This window comes from Schistocerca nitens, chromosome 5, assembly GCF_023898315.1.
Source record: "Schistocerca nitens isolate TAMUIC-IGC-003100 chromosome 5, iqSchNite1.1, whole genome shotgun sequence".
NCBI classification, from domain to species: Eukaryota; Metazoa; Arthropoda; class Insecta; order Orthoptera; family Acrididae; genus Schistocerca; species Schistocerca nitens.
In genome coordinates, this window is record NC_064618.1 from 760,955,224 (window position 1) to 760,961,972 (window position 6,749).

The 6,749-nt window shown below is 44.9% G+C and overlaps 1 non-coding gene across 1 annotated transcript; it reads left to right on the top strand.

The window, feature by feature from the left end:
• Window positions 1–1,998: 1,998 nt before the first annotated feature.
• On the top strand, window positions 1,999–2,072 carry Trnat-ugu (transfer RNA threonine (anticodon UGU)). The gene has a single exon. It is a non-coding gene; the product is annotated as a tRNA-Thr (tRNA).
• The last annotated feature ends 4,677 nt before the right edge of the window (window positions 2,073–6,749 follow it).

Here is a 6,749-nt window from a genome sequence, read left to right on the forward strand (position 1 = left end):
CGCTGCAGCCTGGAACCACAAGACCGCTACGGTCGCAGGTTCGAATCCTGCCTCGGGCATGGATGTTTGTGATGTCCTTAGGTTAGTTAGGTTTAACTAGTTCTAAGTTCTAGGGGACTAATGACCTCAGCAGTTGAGTCCCATAGTGCTCAGAGTCATTTGAACCATTTGAACCTGGTCAGATAAGTCCCGTTTTAGTAAGAGCTGATGGTAGTGTGCGAGTGTGGCGCGGACCCCACAAAGCCATGGACCCAAGTTGTCATTCAAGGCACTGTGCAAGCTGTTGGTCACTCCATAATAGGGTCGGCTGCGTCTACAAGGAATGGATTGACTCCTTTGGTCCAACTGTACGAATCATTGACTGGAATGGTTGTGTTTGGCTACGTAGACCATTTGTGGCCATTCATGGACTTCATGTTCCCAAACAATCAAGGGATTTTTTTATGGATGACAATGTATCATGTCACTCGGCCACAATTGTTGGCGGTTGGTTCGACGAATATTCTGGCCAATTTGAACAAATGATTTGGCCACCCGTACTACCCAACTTGAGTCCAAAAAAAAATTCAAAAATGGCTCTGAGCACTATGGCACTTAACATCTGTGGTCATCAGTCCCCTAGAACTTAGAACTACTTAAACCTACCTAACCTAAGGACATCACACACATCCATGACCGAGGCAGGATTCGAACCTGCGACCGTAGCGGTCCCATCGAACATTTATGAGACACAATCGAGACGGCACTTCGCACCCAAAATCCTGCACCGGCAACACTTCCGCAATTATTGACGGCTATAGACGCAGCATGTCTCAATATTTCTGCTAGGGACTTCCAACGTCTTGTTCAGTCCATGCCTCGTCGAGCTGCTGCACCACGTCAGACAAAAGGAGGCCCGAAACGATATTAGGAAGTATCGTAAACTTTATTCACTTCACTGGCTGTGGGACATACATATTTATAGAAATATGTATAATCTATATCCATCTGAATGTTCATAGAGTACCGGTACGAATTTGTAGTAAGTCGGTTAAGAACTATTCGAAATTTTTTGTAACAACATTTCCCCTTTATATATTATGCATATATGTGGATGTGAATCACGGACGTTGCCGTTGGTGGAGAGGCTTGTGTGCGTCATCGGTACAGACAGCCGTACCGTAGGTGCAACCACAACGGATGGCTATCTGTTGAGAGGCCAGATGAACGTGTGGTTCCTGAAGAGGGGAGTAGGCTTTTCAGTAGTCGCCTGATCTGGCCTTTGTAACATCAACCAAAATGGCCTTGTGAAGACAGCAACTGTTCTCGAAAGAACAGAATACTGTTGATGACCGTGCAGCTTTTCCCTGGAATAAATGATGACTAACTGAAACCCTCAGCTGCCAACAGGCGTTGTTGATATACCTCGATGTGGACAGCTGAAAATGTGTGTCCCGACCGGGACTCGAACCCGGGATCTCCTGCTTACATGGCAGACGCTCTATCCATCTGAACCACCGAGGACACAGATGAATAGCGCGACTGCAGGGACTTATCCCTTGCACGCTTCCCGTGAGACTCACATTCCCAACTGTCCACAATTCTACATATGTAATGTACCTTACAGACATTCGCCCATTCACTCATTACTCGTGCACGCTTTGGCGATTCCCGTAAGAGTTTGGGCAACCTGTGCGCATTCGCACAGACGTAGGTCAATGGCTGGGTAGCCTTTAACTATATATTTATGAAGACAGTAACTGTTCTCGAAAGAACAGAATATTGTTGATGACCGTGCAGCTTTTCCCTGGAATAAATGATGACTAACTGAAACCCTCAGCTGCCGACAGGTGTTGTTGATATACCTTACGGGAATCGCCAAAGCGTGCGCGAGTAATGAGTGAATGGGCGAATGTCTGTAAGGTACATTACATATGTAGAATTGTGGACAGTTGGGAACGTGAGTCTCACGGGAAGCGTGCAAAGGATAAGTGCCTGCAGTCGCCCTATTCATCTGTGTCCTCGGTGGCTCAGCTGGATAGAGCGTCTGCCATGTAAGCAGGAGATCCCGGGTTCGAGTCCCGGTCGGGGCACACATTTTCAGCTGTCCACATCGAGGTATATCAACAACACCTGTCGGCAGCTGAGGGTTTCAGTTAGTCATAATTCAAAATGGTCTTGCTGTGCTTGTACTTCGAACAGCTGAAAGCAAGGGGAAACTTCAGCCATAATTTTTCCCGAGGGCATGCAGCTCTACTGTATGGTTAAACGATGATGGCACCCTCTTGGGTAAAATAGTCCTCCATTCGGGTGGAAACTACTCAGGAGGATGTCGTTATCAGAGGAAACAAAACTGCGTCTCTATGGATCGGAGCGTGGATTTTAAGATCCCTTGATCGGGCAGGTAGGTTAGAAAATTTAGAAATGGAAGTGGATAGGTTAAAGTTAGATATAGTGAGAATTAGCGGAGTTTGGTGGCAGGAGGAACAGCCTGTCAGGTGACTGCAGGGTTATAAATACAAAATAAATAGGGGCTGCGCAGGAGTAGGTTTAATAATGAATAAGAAAATAGGGATGAGGGTAAGCAACTGTAAAGAGCATAGTGTACGCATTAATGTAGCCAAGGTAGATACGAAGCCCACACCCACCGCAACAGTACAAGTCTATTTGAAGCTCGCTCTGCAGATGATGAAGAGATTGCAGAAATATATGATGAGATAAAAGAAATTATTCAGATAGTTTAAGGAGACGAAAATTTAATACCCATGAGGTACTGGAAATCAATAGTAGGAAAAGAAAGAGAAGGAAAATAGTAGGTGAATATGGACAGAGGAAGCCGCTTGGTAGAATTTTGCACAGACCATAACTTAACCATAGCTAACACTTGGAATAAGAATCATCGCCGCGCGGGATTAGCCGAGCGGTCTGAGGCGCTGCAGTCATGGACTGTGCGACTGGTCCCGGCGGGGGTCGAGTCCTCCCTCGGGTGTGTTTGTCCTTAGGATAATTTAGGTTAAGTTTTGTGTAAGCTTAGGGACTGATGACCTTCGCAGTGAAGTTCCATAAGATTTCACACACATTTGAACAATCATGAAAGAAGGTTGTATACGTGGAAGAGGCGTGGAGACACTGGAAGGTTCCAGATAGATTATACAATGGTAAGACAGAGATTTAAGAAGCAGGCTTTAAGTTGTAAGACATTTCCAGGGCCAGATGTGGACTCTGGCCACAATTTATTGGTTATGAACTGCAGATTAAAACTGAAGAAACTGCAAAAAGATAGGAATTTAAGGAGATGGGATCTCGATAAACTGAAAGAAGCAGAGGCTGTAGAGAGTTTCAGAGAGAGCATTAGGGAATGATTGACAAGAACGGGGGAAAAATACAGTAGAAGAAAATGGGTAGCTTTGAGAAATAAAATAGAGAAGGCAGCAGAAGATCAAGTTGGTGAAAAGACAAGGGCTAGTAGAAATCCTTGGGTAACAGATTAGGTATTGAATTTAATTGATGAAAGAAGGAAATATAAAAATGCAGTAAATGAAGCAGGTGAAAAGGAATACAAACGTCAAACGTCTCAAAAATGAGATAGACAGGAAGTGCAAAATGGCTAGGCAGGGATGCATAGATACAAAAGTAAGGATTTAGAAGTATGTATCACTAGGGGAAATATAGATAACGCCTACAAGAATATTATTGAAGCCTTTGGAGAAAAGAGGACCGCCTATATGAATATCAAGAGCTCAGATTGAAAACCAGTCCTAAGAAAAGAAGGAGAAGCTAAAGGGTGGAAGGAATATGAAGAGAGCCTATCAAGGGAGATGTACTTTGGGGCAGTATTATAGAAATGGAAGAGGACATAAATGGAGATGAGATGGGAGATACGACACTGAAAGAGCAAGGTCGAAACGAGGCCCTGGGAGTAAACGAGTTTCCGTTAGAACTGTTGACAGCCTTGGGGGAACCATCCATGACAAAACTCTTCCATGTTTTGAGTAAGAGGTATGGGACAGACGAAATACCGCCAGACTTCAAGAAGTATATAATAATTCCAGTGGAAGCAGGTGCTGACGGGTGTGAATATTACCGAACTATCAGTTTAATAAGCCATGGTGGCACAATACTAACACAAATTCTTTACAGAAGACTGGAAAACTGATAGAAACCGACCTAAGGGAAGATCAGTCTTGATTCCAGAGAACTGTAGGGACATGCGAGACAAAACTGACCCTATGACTTCTTCTAGAATATAGGTTAAGGAAAGGCAAATCTACTTTATAGCATTTTTAGATTCAAAGAATGTCAATGTTAACTGGAATACTCTCTTTCAAATTCTAAAGGTGGCAGAGGTAAAATACAGGGAGCAAAAGATTATTTACAATTTGTACAGAAACCAGGTGGCAGTTAAAAGAGTCGTGGGGCAAGAGAGAGAGCAGTGGTTGACAAGGGAGTGAGGCAGTTTTGTAGCCTATCCACGATATTATTCAACCTGTGTATTGAGCAAGTAGTAAAGGAAACAAAAGAAAAATTTGGTGTAAGAGTTAAAGTCGAGGGAAAAGAAATAAAAATGTTGAGTTTTGTAGATGGCATTGTAATTCTATCAGAAACGGCAAAGGACTTGGAAGAGCAATTGAAAGAAATGGACAGCATCTTGAAAGGAGGACATAAGATGAACACCAACAAAAGCAAAAGAAGGATAATGGAATGTAGTCGAACTAAATCAGGTGTTGCTGAGGGGAATTAGATTAGGAAATGAGACACTTAAAGTAGTAGATGAGTTTTGCTATTTGGGCAGCAAGATAGCTGATGATCGATGTAGAGAGGCTATAAAATGTAGACTGGGAATGGCAAGAAAAGCGTTTATGAAGAGTTCTGATTTGAGTGTAAGTAACTCTTTTCTGAAAGTATTTGTATGGAGTATAGCGTATAAGGAAGTGAAACATGGATGATAAACAGTTTAGACTAGAAGAGAATTGGAGCTTTTGAATCGTGGTGCTGTAGAAGGAGGCTGAAGGTTATATGGGCAGACCACGTAATAAGTAGGTACTGAATAAACCTGGGGAGGAGAGGAGTGTATGGCACAACTTGATTAAAAGAAGGGATCAGTTAATCACGAGTTAAGTGTTCGAGGGAAGTGTGTGTGTGTGTGTGTGTGTGTGTGTGTGAGAGAGAGAGAGAGAGAGAGAGAGAGAGAGAGAAGGGGGGGGGGGTAAAATCGTAGAGAGAGACTAGATATGTATATAGTGAGCAGATTCAGAAGGATGTAGGTTTCAGTAGTTAGTCGGGGACGAAGAGGATTACACAGGATAGAGTAGCATGGAGAGCTGCATCGATCCAGTCTTTGGACTGAAGACACCTACAGCAAACAACATTTGGATATTATATATATTAAAAAGGTGTATAGCCTATGATTGTCCATACGTTCATTACAGTATCATGCAAACATTTTAAGTAAATTGATCAATTACTTTTCGAGATATCTACGTTTAAGTCTACATCGATACTGCGAAATTCACCCTACAGCGCCTGGCGGAGATTACTCAGTATCACCACTAGTCATTTCCTTTCCTGTTCCACTCGCAAATGGAACGAGGAAAAAACGACTGTCCATGTGCCACCTAACTTCTAGTATGTTAACTTCGTGGTCCTCACGCACAATGTATGTTGGAGGGAGCAGAATCGTTCTGCAGTCAGCTTCAACAGCTGGTTCTCTAAATTTTCTCGATAGCCTTCCTCGAAAAGAACGTCGGCGTCCCTCCAGAGATTCCCGTTTATTTTCCCGAAGCAAATCTGTAACACATGCATGTTGTTCGAACCTACCAGTAACTAGCAGCCTGTCTCTGAATTGCTTCAATGTCTTCCTTTAATCCGACCTGGTAGGGGTCCCAAACACTCGAGCAGTACTCAAGAATCGGTCGTAGTAACGTTCTAGATGCGATCTCCTTTACTACTGTGTAGTAATATATGGAACAGTCGCTCCGAAAAATGCTCTTCTTTCTAAGACATTGTGTGGTTATGGATGCAAGTACACAGAGTAAAAATTTCACCAAAATCAATATTAGATATTTATTGTGGTATAAAAATACTGTACAAGGCACCTGATGATAACACAGTGTAACCGAAACACGTCCTACCCGACTCACCTGTCGATAAGAGAAGGGAATTAGGGAGAATGTTTCGTCGTCTGTCAGATTTAATGAAAGCCCGCAGTGTAAGGCGAGAGGCAGCGCCGGAGTATAAACAAGACGCAGTCCTACCTGTTGCGCGCACTGCAGTATCGACGCGGGGCGGGCAGCGGCGGCGTCGGCGTCGCGGCGTCGCGTAGGCGTCGCGTTCAGCTGTGCGGCGCGTTCGCCACTGGCGCGTTTCGCCGTGCGGTGCCGTGCCTTGCCCTGCCGCGCCGCTGCTCTGCTTCCACTGTGAGAGGCGGGGCTCTTACACAACAGCCGTGGGCCGCGCCGGCTCGGCTACCACCACACCGCCCCGAGCGCCGCAGCCCGCTGCCGCCTGACAATGCGCATTGGGAACTGCGCCGGCCAATTTGCGTAGCCATTCACCTACTCTGCGCCGCCGGTAGCGTGCGCCGCGCCGTTCCTAGCTGAGCTCATTTTTCCTCCAGCTTCTTCACCGGCTTCGCCGCTCGACACGTGGGCTCTCCTCAAGGCCTTCTGAGGTTCCGCAACAGAGAAGTTCATCTTGACCCTTAACCCTTTGGTACCAGTGGTTTCTGCCCGAAGACACCATGTTATTAACTCTGTTTTTCAGTACTAGTG